This window comes from Ornithodoros turicata, chromosome 4 (genome assembly GCF_037126465.1).
Source record: "Ornithodoros turicata isolate Travis chromosome 4, ASM3712646v1, whole genome shotgun sequence".
Taxonomy (NCBI): Eukaryota; Metazoa; Arthropoda; class Arachnida; order Ixodida; family Argasidae; genus Ornithodoros; species Ornithodoros turicata.
This window is the reverse complement of record NC_088204.1, coordinates 35,231,892-35,255,705: the sequence shown is the minus strand read 5'-3', so window position 1 is coordinate 35,255,705 and position 23,814 is coordinate 35,231,892.

The following is a 23,814-nucleotide window of genomic DNA, read 5'->3' as shown; positions in this document are numbered from 1 at the left end:
ACGGCCCAGTTTACTTCCACCCTACCTCACAAACGGCTTGTTTAAAGTGATACCCAGTAACATTGAATAAAATTGCACAGTAACATCACTGCGAACATGACATGTAGAATTTATAAATTGATATTACAACACTCGACTTCTAAAGCCATTAGTCATTGTCATTGATTGTTGAATACTATGATTCTTGAGAGCTTCTTTCGTAGTCGTGGTCTGTCATTCACGTTTTCTGTGTGCTCCTTTGCAAGATGGTGAAGTCGAATCTTGCCATAGCAGTTAGCTATAAGCTTTATGAGGCGAATGACGTAGTTTTCTTCTATAGAGCACTCGAACATGTGCTCGTAGAGGGTAGGGAAAACGTTGTGTCTCAGAGATGTGGACCTAGAACCTTGAGTGCATCAAAGGCTTCCTGTGTGAAACCTGGTTCGCCGTGTATAGAGCTGTACCACGACCTAAGTGTCGCCTGGTGTGGAAGCCAAAGGTTAAATGTCTTCCTGACGTGCTCGTATGCCTTTGCTGAATAAAACTGGAGAGTGAGCGCAAAGCTACGCAGTGACTGGGGATACTGCTCTCTGCTTACTCTTCCAGCTTTGTTCTGTAGGGTGCGCAGTACTAAATCCAGCTGCACATCAGACAAGGTGCCACGAACATAGGTCGGCGAATTCAATCATGATGGCCATCACCGACATCATTCACCATCACATCACTCAGAATGATGTGATGTTGAGTGATGTTGAATGATGGGCAATGATGTGATGTGATGTTGATTTTGATGTTGAATGATGGGCAATGATGTGATGTGATGTCGAGTTTCATGTTGAATGATTCAATGATGTCATGTGATGTTGAGTTTGATGTTGAATGATGGGCAATGATGTGATGTGATGTTGAGTTTGATGTTGAATGATTCAATGATGTGATGTGATGTTGAGTTTGATGTTGAATGATGGGCAATGATGTGATGTGATGTTGAGTTTGATGTTGAATGATGGGTAATGATGTGATGTGAATTTGAATTTTATGTTGAATTATGAGCAATGATGTTATGGTGACATTGATGTTGAGTGACGGGCAATGATTTCATGCTGAGTTTGATGTTGACTTATGTGTGAAGATGAGATGTTGAATTTGAAGACCCTGCGATGGGTTTCTCAAGTTGAAATCGGCGTTTTAGGGTGTGGGGTTGACATTAGTCGTGGGTGGGGACTGGGGAGGAGGGGCGTGCATACAACTGCCTATAGAAGTATGCATTGACTAGACAGGAATATGGTGCCCCATTTTTAGTGTACCTCTTCTCGTGTACTGTGATAATATGAGCTTACCGGTAGTGGCGGGAAGGCTCCAATTGTATGCGTGACCTTTCTTTTGGAGGGTGGGAGGGAGAGGGTGTTTGCAGTTCAGCGTTGTGTTAAGGCTTTGGAGTCGGGATCTCGGTAGTTTGGGCGGAGCTGCACTTGGATGAATGACAAGGAGCAGGGGAGGTGGGCTGACCTTGGCGCGCTCGCGCTATTAGTTTTGCGTCGCGTCGCCTCAGAGCAGGTGTGGTGTTGTGGGGATGGCTCGGTTGGCTGTTATATCGGATATATCAGGTGTGGGAGGGGAAGGGCGTGCCGTTCAGCGTTGTAGTTGGAGTTGGGGACTCTGTGGCGCTGCACATGGATGGCATCCGTAAAAGACAGAAAATGGGGGTTAACCTTGGCGCTCTCGCGCTGTTTGATTTGCATCGCGTCAGAGCAGGTGCGTTTAAGGGGGTTGGCTCCAGAGCATAAAGAAGCGGCGCGGGTACTATGGGACGGGTATCGTGCAGTATGAACTCTGGGTAAGTCACTGTCACGTGAACAAAATGACAGCATCGATTGCCCGACGTTGTTTTGGGCAACGGCAGAGTAATGCACTTCCGCGTTATGATTTTCCGTTCACACTGCCAGAAAAATTACGCTTCCAAATGGCATGACAGTTTTATATTACTTTTTGCAAAAGCAGAATGCAAGCATAAATGAAAAAACTGTCCAGGGCAATGTGGCATGAAACTGAGATGCATAATCTTGGTTTATAATCACGCGTAAACTGCATCGGTACAGCCGGCAACCCAATATATTATGCTGAACAGCTTCGGGACGCAGCCCCGATTTTTCATTGCACAGTTTTGTTTTTGTGTTTCTGTTATCCGAACTTGTGTGTTGTTTCTCAGTACGACGTTCAGCATTGCCTTCTGTCAGTAACAGCGTAACAGATTTAATACAAAATAGGAAACAAAGTGACGACTGTGATGGTCCGCACGTATATGGTCGGTGAATTGTATTCGGCACTTCAAGGAAGACACTGCAAGAGAGACGAGTCACATAAAAGAAAATACCTGTAGAATGATTCAGCCTCACGTACAGTGTGCTCTCACGCCTGGACATTTATACACTTAATCGTGGCAATGGAATGGCTATATAGACAGTTCGAACTGCCGAAACCGTTGTCCTGCTCCGGCCTGACCTTTCGAGCTTGAGCGTTCTGGATTAGGATCACTGATCACTACGACGGTCCCAAAGGAATTGCGTATGGGTGCGCGGGTTTCTTCCAGGTTTGACATAGAGCGTGACAAACCTGATATTGATGTTGTCCGGCCCACGTCGTATAGGCGATATCAAGCCAAACCAACGATGCTTCAAGTCGAGAAAGCCCTTTTATGGTATCAGTGCTCAAAGGGAAAGTAGGCCCGCGTACCGCCGAACTAACGGATGCACGAAACATGCCCCCGATGAAGGTTCGCGCCGGTTGAACCCGATTGTGAGCGGTTGAATGTAGAACCCAGTGCAGTGTTGCGTGGACAGGAAGTGGACTGGAGAAACGTTTCGGCCGTTTCAGCAATCAGCGCTACCCATGGGCGTTCCCAGGATTTTTTCCAAGGGAAAGGGCAAGCGTGCTACCCCCTACCACCTCTTTTTCTGGAGGCGGACGTTGCGGACTGTGCGGGTGCTCAGACATTCTTATTATGACATCTGAAAATAATCATTACGACCTATGTCTAAAGAGTGCATTATTTTCACAAGCGACCTTGGGGCTCCAGAGGGGTCACGCACCCCTTGCCCCGCTCCGGGGACGCCCATGGCGCTACCTTCTATGGAACTTCGGTCAAAGGCATCGCTAAGTGCGCAAACGTCGACCCCCGTCCCTTAAAGGGGCACTAAAATGCAAAAACAAGTTCACTTCAAATTACGTTGTATGCTGTGTTAATTTCGTACATGTTATCATAATTCGAAACTTTGATTCCGTTACGAAGCTACAATCAAAATTATACCGGACTGTTTCTTGCTTCGGCGCCAAGCAGTGAACGAGCTTCAGCTCGTACAATAGTGCTTTTAGTCCATGCTGCGCGTGCACGCGCGTGCTACGCCATGGAGCAGTCCCGGTGATAAACATAGTGCGCGTTGCGAAGCGGATAGGCGTCGCCGTCCGAAAGAAGTGAAGACAAATATCATCAGTGGAGCATTTGCGATAACTGTTGTGGGCTACAATTCAGTGAATAGCTATTGAAAAATGCAGCAATGCGCATCATGCTGCGCATATACGATCTCTACGGTCGTGTCCGTTGCAAATCCGCACGCCCGCAACAGGTATACGCGCGCTTTTCCTGCTGTCTCATTGGATACCGTCGATCTTTGCTTCCTAAGAATCAATTCGTTGCCGCCAAAGATAGCCATGTTTTCATTGCATTTTTCTTCTAAACGGTAGCGTTGTGTGAACTAATTTTGTTTGAATTGTACTAATTAAAACACAGACTTTTATTTGAGAGAAAGTTGTTTTGCATTTTAGTGCCCCTTTAAGTGTTAAGTATTAATAAGCGCCCCTTTGTGTTTTCGTGTAACCTGTTTGCCTTCTTATGATTTTTCCTACTTATTTCATTCTCGTGTGTGTCGGGGGGGGGGATCTGTATATTTTGGAAGGGAAGTCAGCCAGAGAGGACGGCTTGCTGTTCCTTCAAGTCTAGCCAAAGTCCTGCAAAACGTCGACTACTAAATGTAATTTTTACGTCTGGTACTTTTCAAAGTTAATTTCTTTATTTTTGAAGTGTAATGAAGCTAGTTTAATTATTTTTTATTCTTATACGGCTTTCCAACTCTTCTCATTACTCTATATCTACTGCTACTTATTCTAGTCTGTATCTTTTTCGCGTCCACATGGACGTCCATATATCTATATATATATGGACGGATCAACACACAGATAACACCCGATAAAGTATAGGCAGACGCCTTATACGTGTAACGCATAGTAATTAGGTTATTTAATGTGCAGTCTTTATGGAATGTCAAAATATGCTTTATGCAGTACAATTTGCAAAATATTACAGTACTACTTCGCTCCCCCACGTGGTTCAGAGGCGAACCTGTATTTTACACTTTCTCCCACAAGTATGAGGTGTTCAATTGTGGTCGGGTTGAGAGAGGAACGGCGCGCTCGCTGCAGAGCTCCTGCAACGGAGAACAGCCGTTCGGCCGAGCCTGACGACGCTGGCACACCTAGGCACACAGATGCCACTTGGGAGAGTCCGGGATATGCGCTGCTGTTTTTTTTTTGTTTTTTTTTGTTTTTTTTTTTAGTATGTAAGCGGATCCTCTGCACTGTACGGAGCTTTCAGGTAGAGGTCGAGCTCATTCTCTTTATGGCACGTCGTTGCCGGGCTTACATCGTCCAGCAAAGTGTACAAGGGGTCATCGTCATCCCCACAGGGGGGAAGAGGGCCCTCGGCAACGTGTGAAGGTCCTAGTTGTGGGTCAGGAGTCTGTTGGAGGGGGGTAACGAGCATGAGCAGCAGTCAAACTACTCGCGCTTGCGTTACGCCTTAGATATTAGTAGTATAACAACGCTTACAGTTGTAAAAGCAAGGAAAATGTTAGACAGTCCATGCACATTTGTGGGGATTGTTCTTAATAGTTGTTGTAATACAGGTGCACCATACCTTACGCAGCTCATCAAAGAGCGCGTTCACACTAGCAGTGTCCTCCTGAGCGGTTGGCTTCCAGAGTAGAGGTGCGAAGGTAGGTTGAAAACACCTCAACTTCTGCCTAGGGTTGAGCACGTTTGCCGCTATGATGTAAGCATTTTTTAGCGGCTCCCGAAACCTCTCTGTGAGCTGCGCCAATAGCTTCATTTGCAGTTCTGAGAAACTATGGGACAAAGAAATGTATCGTGAGGTTCAAACAATCTGGTTACCTCATTCTACGCTGTCGAGGCTGAATGACTGGCAGAGCTTTGTTATACAAGATGCTTTTTTAAGTGTCACAGAATTTCTGTATTCAAACTGTTTACTATTCATTCAAACTACGCATTCAAAAAGTTTACGGAACACGCTCCAGCGCGTTCCTTCATCAGAGTGACACACAAGCAGCGAATGGGGCAGTACGGAGTACAGACATGTGCCTAAGTATAACCCACTTGCAAGACTACAAGTCTGTGCAGTGCCATTCGCTGCTAGCGTGTCATTCTGAGGAAGGAATGCGCCGCAGCGTGTTCCGTAAACTTTTGTCCAGCACTGTACATGAAGATCTTTTGCACTAACTTACTGTTCGCAAATCAGATTATCAACGCTGATGTAGCATGTTGCAATGCACAGGTGTAGCGTGCACGACGTTACTCCGTCACCCTGTAGTCGGTCGGTTGCAAGGCCAAACGGCTGCAGCAGTTCGCGAAGTTCTTTGAGCCGCGGCAAGGTAACCACTGGTGGAATCATGTTGATTGCTTTGCTAGGATGACTTTCGTCGTGCTCCTGTAGGATCGTGTCGACTGACGAGAAAGCTTGCTCCTATAAAAAAATAAGGAGTTCTTGAGATTGCATTCCAACTCAGTTGCACTGCATTGACTTAATTTTCAGACAGTTTAGCTTATTCAGTTTCAAATTGGAACGGTCACTCAACATTTTTCTCATGCTTTTCTTTTTCTTTTTTTCACGCGTTACATCGGTTCATGGTCGTCCGCCCTTCGCTTTGGACTCAAATCGTATCCGCGGCACATAAGTTCAGGACCACATATGTTGCTCACTCCGCTTCTCTTTAGCAAATAAGAAAACAACCTAGACTACGTATATAGAAGCAATTAGTATTACGGAAAACTAATTACCTCGGTGAGACGACTTAGGTCTGCAAGGAAGGAGTTCCACCGCGTGCCGCCCGGCTGGACGAGGTCTTTTCCACATTGCTGTTTAAGTTCAGCTGTGAGGAGGTGCGACCTCCTGAAGCAGTTGACCACCCTGATGACAACGGTGGGGAGTTGTAGGACTTCATCGTCTTCTCGTAGGGCCCCGTTCACAGCCAGCTGAAGCGTGTGAGCTGCGCACCGTACCCTTCTGCTGGGGTTGAGGGCCGCTCTGACTGATACTTCGTTTGCTGAGCAGTCCTCTGGGCTTTGCACTGTATCATCGTCGTCGTTAAGGCGCCAAGTATCTGAGAACAATGCCGCCATGTTAAAGACCTTGCTCATATTGGACGCGTTATCCGCTACGACGCAGCCAATTTTTTCCTGCTTGACACCTCGTTCTGCCAACGCCTCTTCAAAAGCACGGCGGATATTTTCTCCCGTGTGATGTCCAGCGAAATATTTGAAGAGTAGCGTTGTATTACGCAAATTCCACTCCTTGTTCACGAACTGTACTTTAATACCGATGATAGCGACGCGTGTGCGGCTGGACCACATGTCAACGATAAAATGTAGTCCTCCATCAGGAGCAGCAGCCATTTCATTTGACAGTGCTGGCTCAATGTGCTTTTTCGCCAACTCGTCCAATATTCGGTCGATGGTTCTGGGGGAGATTAAGTTAATTTGTGGCATTAGAAATTCAACGAGCCGCCTGAATCCAATCCCCTGAGTTATATTTAAAGGCAACCCATCCCCGGCAACCATCTCAGCCAAAAGTCTGTTAAATTGCTGCTGAAGAACGTCCGATGGTTGAAGCTTCGTCTCTTTAGCAGCTTCCTTGCGGAAAATTGCCACTGAGCTGTCTAGCGTCCTTTGCTTTTTCGCAGACTGCTTTTGCTGAAACTCTTCAGGGTGTCTCAACTGCTAAAGAAACGACACAATCATGAGTGCCGCAACTCGCAGGGTTCCCTGCTGATGCAGTGGATATTTTGTGTTTTAAATTTAGAATCAAACGATGTTAAAAATAGCGTCTAAAGTCTAGTGAGAACATTAAACTGAAGGCAACTGGTGCCTAATGGTATAAATGGTATAATGGTATTTTTTCTGTTTAACTGAGAACGAGAGATGACTTTGGCAAATATGACCCCATTGAGTTGAAACGACGGTAAGCTAACATCCCTACCTGAAACCACCAACATGGTATATGTAAAGTAAATGCTAATGTGGGACATCGTGCGCGATTTGAAATCCATTATGTTTAAAATCTCGGAATGGGATAGGCCCTACGTTGCGTGCGTGTCTGTACCTGAAGAAATGCACACTTCCGTCCGAACTGCATAAACTAACCTAACCCAACTGACTCCCTTCTTATTTTTTATTTATGTCTACTGCTCCTACATGATTCCTATGCTGAGGCATAACAAAAGCAGTCGCTCAAACGTGATGTGCATTTACAGAAATATTATTTCGACCGACATAAACGCACGGTGTTGTGAGGTTTCCCTCCGGTGCCTCATTTTTCAACGGTATCAGTGATTTTGCGTAATTAAGTTTTCGTTTCACAAAATTCTGAACATCTCGAATTATTTCCCTACTTTTGGAAACGGTGGGTTGTCTGCGATGGCGGGGTATCGCTGCGTCGTCACCATGCAAACGCGCATCAATTTATGAGCAGTTCGCGGTTGAACGCGCGCCGCTCGCAAGCCGGGGTTTCGCCGAGAAAATTCTGGTTTGGTTCTTGTAATGTAAATAAAATGAAGAATGTAGCGGTGATATGAGAATGCGAGTATGCCACTAAACTCGTAAACGAACAAACAACAACAGATCAATTAAGGTTCTTCAGAGTAGTGTGAAACTACTTAGAATAGACTCACGCGGACTGTGTCACACACGGCGGCCGTTTGCAATAGTGCCCCGGCTAAGTAAGCTAATATGCATAAATCAACTCTAAAAATTGCCAACTAAAAGTAGCATGATTGTTTTCGTGAGTGAAATCCTGTGCGCATTAACCTGTTGTTTTCGTTACATAACACATTTGTTTTGGGCCCAGAAATCTATCGTTTTGTTGTAGCTTCGTTTCTAGTCTCTCCTCAATCGAATGGAAGGGGAACGGGACTACCAGAGCCTGAGAATACTGATGCAGACAAACAGGTGTTATCTCCTTTCTTTTTATTTTTGTCTTGCTAACAAAAGGATGGTGTTTGGGAGGAACAACCCGTTGAGCAAAAGGAAGTTGCGACAAGAGCTCTTTGAAGAACGATGGATTTTCAGTTTCGAAATTCAGTCAAAATAGCGTGAGAAACCCGATATTTTTTTGTGGGACAACCGTGTTGTAGCCTTCAAAATCACGAAGGAAAAATGTACCGTTGCTCGCCAATTTTTCGAGTTTACTTATACAAATTACGTTAATTAATGTGTGACACGAATGCACAACCTGGGTGCGTGGCAAAAATGTGTATATGCGTATTCCAAGCAGTTGCATACTTTTATAAACTTATGACATCCTCCGAAACACCCTGATCTATATTCAAGAATCAGCTAGTGGCTCCGGTAGCAGGTACCCCGTACACTATCCCCTGCGAACTGCACTCTTCGTAAAGAAAGAAGGAAGTCACTGTAAAGGTTAGCCAGCTGTAGGACTCGAACCCACATCTTCTGGATTGCCGGTCCAGGGCACTCTTCGTATATGGTTTCCACCTAATAAAGTAACCTTTTTTGTATTGCTTCATCGGTGTGTGTGTGTATCTGTGTGTGAGTTTCGTGACTAAAGCAACTTAATCCGCGCCATCGTGTGACGTCATCGTTCGTCCTCGCTTTCAGACGAATGTGTGCACATACGGTGTCACTGATACGAAAACAAGCCTCACTAGTAAACTATTACCGTTACCGCCTGATTTGTATTCCAGTATGTAAGCGTAAGGTGTACATCGTTTCCGTATCCGTCACCTTTGGGATTTCCTGTCATTAACAGGCCTCTGCACCATGCTTTGATCACCTGAATCCTCATCTCCATCATCATCTCTCACTATCTACAAATGGCACTGGGGCAGCGCCCAGCCTGCTGGCAGGCATCAGCACGATCTCATCATCGTCTCTTTATATATATATATATATATGTGTGTGTGTGTGTGTGTGTGTCTGTGTGTGTGTACATATCGTTTCCAATGCAGCGTAAGCACCAGTTATGACCAGTTTGAGACACAGTAGTCGGATAAACGAATGAATTTTGCCCCACAACAGAAACAGCGCTTCGAACAACTTTTTTTTTTTTTTTTGCTCTTGAACTGAACTGCACCCGTACGGAAGTAAGCCAAATAGCGAGACAATTGTCTTCTTTCCTAGCTGTTTACGTAAAACGAAATTATGAACGCGCTTCACAGCAGAAGCCACGCTGCCCAACCCAGATGCCCGAGGATTACACTCTAGTTGAGTCCGACATAAATTTACAAAGGATAGGCAGCTGATCACACATGCATGCAACAGATAAGTCTTATATTTCTGTCCTTAGAGCTATAGGAGCTATAGGAACTATTGAAATATAGAACTTAGAACAACGGAATCGCAACATAGCAACCCCGTATTTTTATCTGCACATATGGCAACAATTAAACAAAATGGCTCTTGAGATCACAATACAGTCGTTCTGTGGTATCACAGTATAAATTATACAACCCATGGAGTCAGAGGCGGCGGAACGGGGGGACACGGGTACATTGTCGCCCCCTGATATTCCTAGGGGGGTCGCAAAATCGTCATTACCACCAGGTGGAAAAGGGCTCAAGTGGGCTAATTCGAAATATCTCAGGGGCAAACAATCCTGTGATCATGCCCTTGTGAAATCCGTAGTCAAACTGAAAAAATATTCGTGTGCAATAGCCGCACTTTTCTTTGCGTTTCAGTTTCCTGAATCGAATGACGTTATACGCAGCTCCTACCTGCACAGGGAGTTGCGCGTCCATATTCGCGCGTCGCATGAAGTGTGTGGCGCCGGGTAGTCTGGCGCGTAGACGCAGCGTCTTGGAAACGGCGGTTCGTGCTGCTGTGGGAGAAACAGCATGCTGTAGCGTAGGCCCCAGAGCAGTCCGCAGTTTTATTACAGCTGGGTGACCACAGCAAGATGAGTGGGGAAAAAAAAGCGCAAGCTTTCTGACTCAGAAAGCAGAAGGCTGAGGAAAAAGGCAGAAGAAAAGCGAGCGCTGCAGTCAAAAGCACTTATGCAGTTCTTCGCCAAGCGAACCAAAGAGAGCACTTTCGCCGGCGCGTCTACATCAGGTATGCCAGCTGCAGTGTCTCTAACAAATCTACCGGATTGAGCCCCGATCCAGCTAGTTTTGCGCAGGCATACCTCTGAAAGCTTCTACAAATTGCAACTTTTGAGTCTACGTGTCTCATTGCCACGATTAGGATTGATGTCAACATGTGTGTTCCTGCTGCTAGCAGTACATCTGGTTTGGGACATTGGAGGGGGGGGCGCCAACCAGGGGCTTGTACCCCCCTGAAGTCAAAACGTTCCGCCGCCCCTGCATGGAGTCAGCTTGAAAGGTACCTACCTGCATGTGTCGGACAAAGTTTTGAGTTTGCCACCCGGCTCCTCGCTTTTTTTCTCCGCAATGTAAACATCGAAGGATGGTCTTCGGATTGGCATTTTTCGTGGTTCCAACGTACTCGTAGCTGTCTGCTACGTCGGTGGGTAGGGAGTAGCCTGGTAGCTTTTCGACTACTTCAGTCGCGCGTTTCGACCCCATCGTCAGTTACACACGAGAATGTTGACGGTACAAACACAAAACGCATTGGACAGGTGACACGAAAAGGACCACAGCAGCAATGTTTCCGTCTATTTAATGCTCCTCCTTCCTCAACATTTACAGTACTGTGGCCATGGAAAACATGACATTTCACACGACACGCTTATGCAAGTTCTCACGCCCTGTCCAACCTGTAAGGACAGACCTAGTAGTTTCCAACATTGGTGGTCGTTTTTCGGGACGCGTCACCACGCTTGAACCCTTTGTGAATAGCTCACCTTAGAGGACAGTTAAGTCGACGGCGGCATTGGGACAGCTTTTGTCCTTGAGGAGTACTTGATGGACCAGTCAAATGTGAGCGCTTCCGATGAGATCCCTACCAAAATTGTCTCTTCAAAATATCGATGTCCTTCAGAACCGTGCCACACTTTTTATTATACCGGATTTCAAATGTTGCAGAAGATCCCGACTTAAAACACACCGCAAAATTCACGGGATATCAGTTTTATTACCCAACGTCATTACACGGGCAGTACATACGGATGCAGGGTGTTTATTTTTAGTCTTACAGAATTTTTATTTAAAAAACAATGAGAGCAACATCGATGTTGTTTTTTGCGGTTGAGTTCTACGGCCAGGCGGACATCCTCTGGAAGAGAGTATGTAACTACAAGATGACTAGTTACCTAAAATCCATTGATTAACATTTAATTGGGGAATTTCGGGCAAAAGCGTGTTAGTAGATTGAGAAACTATCTATTTGAGCGCCATTCCGCGTTTAAGAAAATCGTGAAACACGCACGTGCGTCAAAATATCCATCCCTGGAATTTTGATATGCAAATGAGCCGAAACGGAAAAGGCGCGCCTTGGGAGCGCATCACCCACGCCGACGGAGGCTTATCTGACATGCTGAGCGACACCTACTCCAATCATCTCTACCGCTCCAAATCACGTTGCCCTCTGATGACTGACGTGAGGTGAGCACTGTACTCCACGCGTTCCCGGTCGTCGCGGTTTCGGTTTCGGTTCATTTGCATACGAAAATTGGGGGATGAATGTTTTAGCGCACGTGTGTGTTTCAGGATTTGTTAAACGTGAAATGGCTTGCAACTAGGATAGTCCTTCAATCTGCCATCTCGCTATTGCCCGAAATCCCCTAATTAAAAGGTTAATAAATGAATTTTAGGTAACTAGTCACTTGCATTTGCACACTTTCGTCCAGAGGATGTCCGCCTGGCTGTAGAACTCCACTGGAAAAACGACATCTTTGCTGCTATCACAGTTTTTTAATAAAAATTCTGTATAGGTTAAAATAAACATCCGGTATAACCATAAACACCTGATTATTACGCGAGCCCTGATTATTATACCCTGATTATACGAGCGCAACGTGCAAGAGAGAGCGAAAACAAAACATGCATTTACATGAAAATCAGCACTCTTACTAGATATTTGCACTGCACTAATTTAGAAGCCGCAGTTCAAACAGCAGCACATCAAAACCACACGACTAGGAAAAAAATAAAAATGGAGATCTCAACGCACGGAGAAAAACAGGGGACCGCCGAGTACAGACGAGCAGTTTCATCCCCTCCCCCCTCCTGCTCCCACACGTAACCACCAGCTTCCACGTACGTAGCAGAAGACGGAAATGCTCTATGCTCTATGCCCCAGCCCAGCGGAAATGCCCCAGCTCTATGAGCAGCAGCGCAGCGCCAAGAAAGTTTATACCATAAAGCCACCGGAGGCCTAGGCCAAGACCTGGCATACCACCGCCACGCCGCTCTCCAATCCTCACCCTACGCATCTGGTATTTGCATTCACGCTTTCAGTACAGCCCTTAGAGCACTGCACGGGCCGACTTTTCCGGGCCCGACCCGGCCCGGGCGCATCGAAAAATGGCCCGGCCCGACCCGGGTCCGGACCTTCATATTTTTATGCGGCCCGGTCCGGCCCGGCCCGGTGACCCAGTGACTAGAGCCCGGCCCGGCCCGGCGTCTAAGCAAATAGAGCCCGGCCCGGCCCGGTGACCCGGCGAGTAGATCCCGGCCTAGTATTTCCAGCCGCGACGTACGCGTTTCTGGCGATTATCAAACAAATTTATAAGGAGAGAAGACAAACATACAAGTGATGGCGGTTTAACACCGTAACCGCACGAGACCAAATTAAATCCAGAACGCACGGGGCGTTATCGTTACACTGTCAAGATTTTGCGGAGATAGAGCATGCTGTCGACAAACTGCTTCTCCCAGTCCCTATCCCTCTCACCAAGCTTTGCCAAAGTGATTGTGAAATATGTGAGGAGTGAGGAGCAATGTAAAGTGGCTTGGAGAATGTTCTAGAGGGTCGAATCGTATGCATAATGCAGTACACTTTGCTTGTCTTTGCAAAATATGCACAGGAATGACGCAAGCGCATGATGATATGAACTAATGCATCTCCAATGTGTGGAATTAGCTGCGTGGCCCGGCCGGGCCTGACTCTCGGGAACATATTTGTCGTCCCGGGCCCGGCCCGGCCCGCGGTGGTGGCGTATTTTAACGGCCCGGGCCCGGCCCGCGGTGCTGGCGTATTTTGTCGGCCCGGGCTCGGCCCGGCCCGGAGCACACAGCCAATAACAAGCCCAGCCCGGCCCGCGGGCCGGGTCGGACCCGGCCCGGGCCCGTGCAGTGCTCTAACAGCCCTATCATCGCCACCCCGCCCCGCGAAGGCTCGCTCCGTGCAGTGGGCGGGCGCCCCGCCAAGCTCCGCCCGCGACACTACAAACAACACAACACCTGTTTAATTTACGAACGTCACTGTAAACGGCCGCTACCCAAAAGATGACATCTGACCTTGAGCCGCCGGGACGCACATTCGCCGAAGCCAAGTCGTCGCCCCGAAATGCAAGCATGCGCAGCATACAAGGCCCTCAGTCTCATAACCGGTCCCTGGAGTTCAGATTCGAAGTCCATCATACACAATGAGGCTGAACTCAGAAGTCAGAATGAGTTCTGAAGTTGAATTCTGAGCTATGATATGATGGGCTGTGATGTCAAATGATGAGTAATGATGTTATGGGCTGTGATGTCAAATGATGAGTAATGACGTGATGGGCTGTGATGTTGAATGATGGGTATTATGTGATGAGCTGTGATGTTGATGTTGAATGATGGATAATGATGTGATGAGCTGTGACGTTGATGTTGAATGATGGGTAATGATGTGATGAGCTGTGATGTTGATGTTGAATGATGGGTAATGATGTGATGAGCTGTGATGTTGATGTTGAATGATGGGTAATGATGTGATGAGCTGTGATGTTGATGTTGAATGATGGGTAATGATTTGAGGGGCTGTGATGTTGATGTTGAATGATAGGTAATGATGTGATGAGCTGTGATGTTGATGTTGAATGATGGGCTATGATGTGATGGGCTGTGATGGTGATGTGATGTTATGGGCTGTGGGCAAGACCGGACATGATGTGATGTTGAATGAATATTTCGAAAAATGCCGACCTATGGCCACGAAGCATGTCAGTGCATTGACTTGATAGAGAGATTTCTTCTCGAGATCTTCTATAACACTCTCCGCAGTGAGTACCTTTTTCTTCAGTCTTCGGGCATTTTCTTCAGAGCGTTTCAGCTTTTTCACGTTGTCCAGTGCTTCAACTGTGATGTCTATCTTCCTTTTTAAGGTCCGTGGACTCTCTTGCACTGCGTATGTGTGGTCAGCAGCAAGGTTATGTGAGGATCGGACTGGCTGAGGTGACAAGACCCCTGGACCTGCAGCCCACGATGGTCCTGGCTGTGAAATCTCATGGTTGACGTCCTGCTCTACCTCTATGTTATGTCTTGTTGGAGGTGGTTTTCTTGGCTGTACCCTCTGTGATGGAAAGATTAATTAATTGTTTTTAGAAGCTGTTGTTCATGTGGGATAAATGACAACATTTGTTAAATTCAGCATTTATTTCCACATTTCTTGCACATGCCAGGAACTGAGGTCATGATGGAGGTCAGTGGGCACTGCAGTGAAAACCTATAAATTATTATTTTTCCTTCATTATTATTTATTTATTTATTTTTGCATTGCATGAGAAATACCTAACGAGCTAGTATATGTATTGGTTTCTACAAGCTCGAATATTACGCCACAGGACCCTGACCTTATACTAGGACTGTCTTGAATGATCAAATCGGGGACATGACTCTGCATTTCTAGGTAGTGAATGTAAAATTACATTGCGAAGAGCCATAAAAGCAAAAAGTAGTAGTGTCAGTTCGGTCCAGCAAGTGCAATGCGTGTTCGCAAAAAAAAAAAGTGTCTTACAAGTCTCCATGACTTTGCACCCAGAGCACAGTGCACAAATTCAGAGCTGTTGTGATCACCACCAGCTAAAACTGAGAAGTTGTGGAACCTCAATATAACAGAATTTTGTTTACAAGCTATTTCTTGCATTGTCATGAGCCTTAAAGATGATGACAGAAAGCCTAGCAGGGAATGTAAATTATTTTGTACCATCAATTTTGTCGCGTAAGTTTTGTTGTGTCATGTATGTTGACTGATGTTTCACTTCTGAAGACTTGTACTGAGCTTGTTGGATCAACTACCACATTCCCAATTGCTGCACATTACACAGGTTCCCAAGCAAACTCTATAGTCCGTATTCACCAGCCGACTTGAACCATTGGTTTAGTGACATCGGGTTTAAATCGATCACGTGATCTCTCCGGCTATGAAGAGCGGTTGACCAAAGGGTGACCACAACACATGCGCACTATTGACATTGGCACGAGATGAATGAGGGGAGGGAGAACGTAGCAGACGACAGGATTGTGAAGAGGAAGGCTCCCGTTTGTTTTTTGATTATGATGTTAACGGAAGAAAAGTTCAGGCGGCGCTGGCGCTGCTGCAGGTGGTTGCGGATCGGGGTGTCGGTAATCGTCGGTTATGCGTACCTCTGTATTTGTGAATGACAAGCTCTTGATATGGTCGCTAAAAAGAGAGCGTTTGCCATGTTATTTGAAAGGCAGCAGTAGGTATCCTCGCGCAGGTGATCGTTATGCTTTTGTCGGTGTTCGGTCGTCGATTGTGGATGCGTATAATAACGTCATCCGCATTGATCATCGCTTTTTTATCGTCTGTTGTGCGGCCTGTGTGGTGAACTGCAACGATCAACATAGCATCTCGATTGATGGGGCATTTCCAGCAGAGTCTTTTATACGCTTTCGAGCCTGATAACATGTTCGCAACGTGTGTACAAGTGCTTGATCACTGTAGGCTATGTAAGCAGAAAGAACAGTGATGCAAGGGTGACCTTATCCTGCAGGTGACTCCCACACGCATAACTCGACGTGGTACTTTCAACGTGTCACAAATCTGCAACGCGTTAGAGCATCTCTTTGCTGGCTGTGTTTCTTTGGAGAGTGACTCCTGCGGAAAACGTACTCATGGTGCTGCCTTGTTTACGTCCTCGTCATGTGTGTGTGTTTTTTTTCTTTGTTTGTTTAGCGCTGTTTTCGTCAGTTACCCAGGGCGTCCCTGCTTGTGAGCGTGGAAGTTGCCAGTGTCGTGACCCCCTGTTAGTGCTGTGCTGTGCTTACCTCTGACCTCCTTTATTTCTGCATTTCAGCATATAAGATTATTGTACAAATCATTAAGCACTAAATTGATTTTTCTGTTCAGCCAACAAAGATACATCATTACGTTGCGACTGTCTCTTGCTCTGATGAAATTTCACACAATGGGAACATACCTAATGTATATATTTGTCCTTACTTGTCATCTGCTATGATGCACTTGACATCACAGACGTAATAATTGCTAAAATAAACGGCCACACTTTAATGCCATTACACTGCATCCAAGCCATTCAGAATTTGTAGTTTATTGAGACCGTGTACACAAAATACAGATGTTAAAATGAACCAAATACCTCGTAAAGAAGGATATCTTATACTGGTTTCAATAGAGGTGTTTCAAGGATGGAGCAAACAGGAAAGGACCAAAGAAAACGCACACAACAACAGCTGCAACATCAGCCACAAACAAGCCTGTGCTGCCATTTTGTTCATTAATTGTGTTGAGCTTATTTGTTCAAAGCCATATATTATTCAGGAAACACTTTTACACACCTGGTTGGGGACTTATCTATTTTTCCATGCTCATTCTTTAGAAACTTCTCTCTCGACCCCATACTGGCATTGTAAGCAATTACACTGGCATTATCATCGCACCATTACATGCCAAACCATCACCACCGCCAATGCCTAAAAACTCCCCACAGCTCATGCCATGCTATAATACGGCTGCCAACATTACATCATGCACTAAACAAGCGTATGAAGGCGGGGTAGTTGGTACGAATTCATTCCGCAGCAAAGAGACGTGGACAAAAGGACGACGACTGCATCATTCACTACGATCTTTGAAATCACTCCTTATTCAGGCTTTTTTTAAATTTACGAAAGAATTTGCATAGCGATGCAGTTACAGTTATCACTTCACCCTTACACAGATCACTCAACTTTGACTGTGAAATGACATAAGAGGCCTGTGTGATGCCATGAGAAAGATAATCGCCATTGTACAATTGCGTAAACTTATTTAGGGAATTTTTACTTCAGCAACTCTTCACCGCTTTCTTGACATTTTTTCTAGTTTTCCAGTCATGCAATAGTTCTCAGACTATTCCCAGTTTTCCATGCTTTACTCGATTGCAGACATCCTGAAATACAGACGATGATTCAAGCAACTCAGCAACTGGGCGTTTGAGGCTTACCTGTTTGTATCATCCGTATTTGTGGCCTGCTTCGACTAATTTCCGTTTACACAGATGCTAAAGCTATGAAAAATTATTGCACAGGCTGCATTTCTGCACTGTGTGGTTATGCAGTTTGACTGTGCACCTTTGTACTGAGAGATTGTGCTATTTCTTGAGAAACAACACAGTGGAATACTACAGCAAGGCACACCTACAGATGCTCATTCTAGCATAAAATCTCAGTGCTACAGCAAACAGCAGCACTGATTATTGTCTGCTCGCTTTCTATATTGATCTGTATCATACCGTAAGGGGAAGTCTGCAGTGGAAAATTGGACGCAATGCAAATAAGCTTATACAAAGAAAAGGATGCAACTTGAAATCATGTGCATCTTAGCTACAATGTGCTGTATTACTTTTATTAAAATTTACATGATTGTATATCTCTCTTCTGCAATTTCAGTTATTTCTTTTAGCCACATTGGTAGTTGTCACTTTGCAGAAGCCGACATATTGATCCAGTTGTTTCAGCACAAATCTATGCAACTGAACAGTTTAATGTAGTGAGCATGGTGTACTGTATCATCACGGACAAAGCCTGGGAGCAGATTTATGGGACACAATGCTGAATTCGTAGTAAAATAATGTAGATGCCTCTGCATGACTTACCACCGAACTTCAGTAATGAGTGGTGGACATGCAGAGTCTTCTGGCAACTTCTGGTAATTAATACATGTCATATGGGAGATGGTTTGCAAGATACCAGCACCCAAAGCAACAGTTTCACAGATTCTGGCCATATGCATTACGTTGGCACACCCAAGAAGGGCGTGTAACTACTTCGGTCCACTTTACTGAACTTTAGCACCCCTAAGAGTGCCATAGAAAATGTGGGGAGGGGGGGGGGTTCTAAAAAGAAACAGTAGTAGTGTGAATTCCCCATTAAAAAGAAATGAAAAATTCCACACACGCAACCACAAGATTTCTGAACCTATGGTGAAGCTAGCTCTTACACAGACATGTTTTTTGTGGGGCATGGCATGGTGTGCCTAAGCTAATGCCAGTCACATATTTGAATAGCAATCAATTTGTATAGCAGTTATTTTCTTCACATATGGCATTGAAGAACAGCTTACCTGAAACAAAATAAATAGTCAGGTTTGACACATATACAATCATACGTCACAGGCAAGAAAGCAGTGTGAAAGCAGTGTGCACGAGACGCCACATATTCTCCTCTCTCTCTGGTGATCATGTGAAGGCTTTCCAACAGTAAATGTATGTACGTGGTATCTTGTATTGCAACAGCATTCAGGCACTGTTTCGAATGACAGATCCATAGATGTTAGAATCATTTGTCATGATGCTCCAACCAAAGTTAGCTCGAAAGAGGGGTCCCGACATTTCGGAGCCGAACCGGCTCCTTCTTTAGGGGTGACGAACTAACAGGGCTAACTTTGGTTGGAGCCACGTTGATCCTGTTCAGTTTCTACCCAACCAGGCACGCCTGTGTCAAACATGTTCACGTTTAAGATTTACCTGTACAGGATATGAGGCTACACAAAAAGAGTGCACAGATCACACCAGTGTAAAGCTGCAGTGCGTCGAGTAATTTTTAACAGTCCTGCTCACAAAATGATGCAGAACAGCATGCGTACATTTTTGCTTGAAAGAAAAGCCTTGAGCTTCAGGAGACACAAAAGGGACACCACTTTTTGTTTAGCGCTGTATTCATGCTGAACAGATGAGCACATGGATAAACTCTGTGGCCATATGACAGCTATCAACGACGTAAAAGGAGGAGAGCTAGTGTAACATGGGTGCTTGTTTACCCTGCTTTACTACTGTCTACTCGTCTATATCCACACTGAACACAGGAGCACAGAAATAAACTATGCGGCCATACGGCAGCTGTCAGTAACGTCAAAGAACGATAGCTACTGTTAACATGGGTGCATGTTCTTCCATGTGCTCGTGTGCTCAGTGTGGATATAAACGGCTGCACTGGCTGGACAAATCTGTACCCATGTCAACGCAAGCTAACTTTCTTTTAAGTAGTTGACAACTGTCATGTGGCCATGTACAATTTATCCATGCGCTCATGCTGCAGTATGGGGGAACGACATTTTCATTGTGATGTTGCATGAACCAGCTGACTCCTATTATAATTGTCAATACTATCTATTGATGAGTCTGTAGCCTATGTTTTGTTATATTCATCTGGAAGGTGCTATATGCAGTAATTGCAGTTGATCTAATTTTCAACTTTAAGTGCAGTTCAATGGGAGCAAGAGAGCTTCAAAGTTTTTGTACACATTGCCCTTTATTCCTGTGCAATTCAAACGTACTGCAGTACGACACCTCAGATATATTGGTGGAGTCAGCATGTGGAATGTAGCAAGGATTTTTTTTTTCCTTGTGCGCCATTGCTCACTTATGTTCTCATGTGACCTTGACAACTAATTGAGCAGGATATCCAGAGCGCACGCTTCTATGAAAAAAGTCATCCTTGTGGAACTACGTAATAGCCTTTATTGTCTGAATATAAACAAAAAGCTCACGAATACAAAGTTGTTGTGATGAATGAGTCCATAGCAGAAATATTCAAGAGAGGATCTCAAGAATATATGTGCTTATACAATGCAGAAAAGCTGTCAGTGATTGGTCATGGTTATGTACCTGCAATAGTAATGATGCTTCCAAAAGGTTTGCAGCCTCCTTTAGCACATTGCTGTGTAGTGTCTTTTGCAGAAGCAGCCCTACAAAAGCACATCTACTGTTACCAAATGATAAATAAATATAGAAGTAAGCAGCTGTCCCTTTGAATGTTTTCGAATGTAGCAGTGGCAACACGATACCTGAATAACAGATTTTCATTGATCTGTTCTGCTGTGGCATGTTGAAATAAGTAAAACACACATTTCAGTTTCATCTATGCTTGCATGTGAATGCAGGGGAAATGGGGACCTCCTTAGCTTTTGCTCCGGTATTTTCATAATCGGGGAACGTAAAATCTGCTCAGATTTCGTGTTCGGTGTAGTGCAACAACATGCAATATCTCCATGCCTTGATAGTACCCACACAACAGCTGCAACACGCTAATGCACTTTATGATCAGTCCTATTGCACTGTTAGATGTCTCTGGAGATTAGACACGCTGCGAAGAGATGATAGATACTGGGACAGTTGATAAGCATGCCAGTGGATAACGCCCCTCAATTTCTCCATCGGGGCTCGCAACAACCATCTAGTATGTTAACGCTCTTACTGAACAATGACGGGGGCGCTTACAGTGTGTATCACAGGAGATGACGCTCATAATAAGCGCCAGCACTACTTATGCTTTGTTTTTGAAGATGCACATTGACGTTCGGCCATCCGCACGCTCTCTCGGTCCCTTGGATTGGTATATGGATTTTGTCCGGTGGCACATGTCGATGTCACTCTCTTTGACCACACTTTGACGGTGCTTTTTACGTTTGTCATGCAAAAGTTCGCAATAGCGCCTTCTAAAAACAACAGCCGCATTTCGTACCCCCGGTCAAGCGTTACGCAGTTTTTGTTTACTAACCGTGCATTTAAAACGATTCTCTACTTAATTTTTACCAGTTAACTTCGAATCAGTGCAACATCACCTACCGCAACCAATCTACGATAGTTTTTTCAACACACACCTCCACAGTAGTTGCAACGTATACTTAGACCGATGTTAAACTAGCCCCACCCCTAGTTTAAAATACGTCCCATTCAAATGCATGGGGCTTAAACCACCAGTTTAAGTAGCTTCGGTGGATGATCGAAATGGAACATTTGAGGCAAACATTCGTCCCATTGTGATCAAATCTGTCTCCTGGGCGCTTCTAGTAACTATATTGATCGAAACTTACCCAAGATTTGATGAAAAATTCTTCGTGAACCGGGGATTAGGCCTACCGGCTACCATCGCTTCTGGCAGACTCTGGTGAAATGCGCATGCGCTGTGCAGGAAGCTCGCTATGTGCGCCGCCATAGGCTTCACAGCAGCAGGTGGTAGAGCATGGAGTGGTAACCCAGGATTGGCGAACGAAAATCTCACGTGATTGATTTAAACACGACGTCACTAAACCAATAGTTTAAGTAAGTTGGTGAATACGAACTTATGAGTTACTATTGTGTTTACTTTCAGGAGGTGCTGTGGAAAGTCAAACTTTGTAGGCACAGCATCACACTTGAGTCGCGCAGTTTGCCCTGTACGATCGAAACAGGCCTCCTCAAAGTGTCTGCTGCAGAGCACCGAAGATTTAGATGGGGCCCAATTTTTGCGATGCATCTTCTGCACCCACTTCTTCAGCACGGCTGGGCGACTATGAGGGAACCTGTATAGCACAAGCGCATTGTGTAGAAAATACATAAATAGAGCAGCCAAACATAATTTCTTAGTACCTAACGGCACCAGCGAAGTAGGAGTGCGAGCAAGCGCGAGTGTCACATACATGCGATACGAATAAACACTGTTTTTCCTCAAAATAAATAGCTTACCATGAAAAGCTAACGCCTTTCGTCTGTCCGTGCGTGAAGTGCACTGAAAACTGCAACAAGCTGGCATGGCATGCCCTCTAATTTAAAGGAAACAAGAAAATTGCGGGCAGCCGCGCTTAACTAAATGCGGACGACAGTACGTGTTGGGCCCACCAATATGGCGGCCGGTTCCACGCTGTGGAGCACCCTATGCGCGATCCAGCCATATACTATAGAGATCAGTGGTATCTGCACATGTCACAACGCAGTCGACACACTTACTTCCTCGTCTTCTTTCAGCAGCTGCTATGATGCGGTCTTCATATCTACGTTTCCGCTCCTCTTGCGTTTGCTGTCGTATAACATTTAGCGCTACCTTAGAATCTTGATTAGAATTTCGTAGACCAGGTTACACATCCGCCATGTTTGCTGTCTACGCCGCTGTTCTGCCGTCCCGCTGGGACGCTCGCTCGCGGAGCGCGCTGATTGGTCAAGACTCGCGTCTTTCTCGGCACTCCCGTCAAAAATAGAAGGCCGGTTTCACATCAGTTCAGGCAGGGAGGTCCCATCGACCTCTTGGATTTTCATTATTTTTTTATATTTAGAAGATCATCGTACATGATGACCAACAGCGGTAAAATGAATAATTTCTACGGAATAGTTTTCACGCAAAAAAAATCCAGGAAATCCGGCCCTGAATTCGAGTGTTTCAGTTTTGCCGTGTTTGCACGCGTATATCTCCCGAGTCTTCAAAGATATTGCAGTGAATTTTTTTATGCTTTAGTATGCCTACAGGCCAGCAGTCCGAGTGCAAATTTTGACGCGCAGGAGCAACGCTCTGTGATATAAAAAATGGCGAACATGCTCTCTCGTGCGGTTTTGTTCCAACTTCGACGCGTGATTTCTCTGACTGTAGATGTTCCTCATTACCCTATATGGTATCACTTCACTCAGCTTTTAATGCTCTTTCATCTGGCACATATATCGTGCGTATATCCCCTACAGGTATCTGCTGAAACAGGCAAATGTTAAGGTATATTTCGAAAAAACAAGGATTTTGAGCGTTCGTTTCTCGAAAAGGCCCCTTTTTGTTTCATTTATATTTTACCAGGATACGGCCCGATGTTAGACCTTTCATCTTACGTAAAAACATTCTGCTTCAAGAGACGTACATTGGCGATTAGCCCGTTAAAATGCGGCCCTAGTCAGCGTTCGGGGGGGTCCCCGAAATCCACCACTTAGAATAAACGCTTAAGAATAAAACATTCAAGAATAATCCGCTTAAAAAATACACGGTTAAAAATAGATCTCCTACGATAAACCGCTTACTATCCTCGCTATCACCGTTTAATAATCCACCATTAAAAATAAACTGTTTCAAGATTCCCTCACCATCTAGCACGGAGGCGGACTGATCGCAATTTGCGCCAGGTTAGATCAGGTTAGGATAGTTTGGTCCTGTGAGGTTAGTTTAAGCCCCTTGCTTGCAGTTCACCTTGATTTGGGCCATACCACATGGCTCTAGCAACTGTAGGGTGGATTTGGGGGAATTTTGAAACGATTTATTTTTAACGATATATTCTTAACCGTGGATTGCTTAGCGTTTTTATTTAAACGGGGATATTTCGGCGATTATTTTTGCGCGATGATTTTTAAGCGTATATTCTGGGAAATATATCTTTAACAGTGGGTTAGTTAGTGGTAGT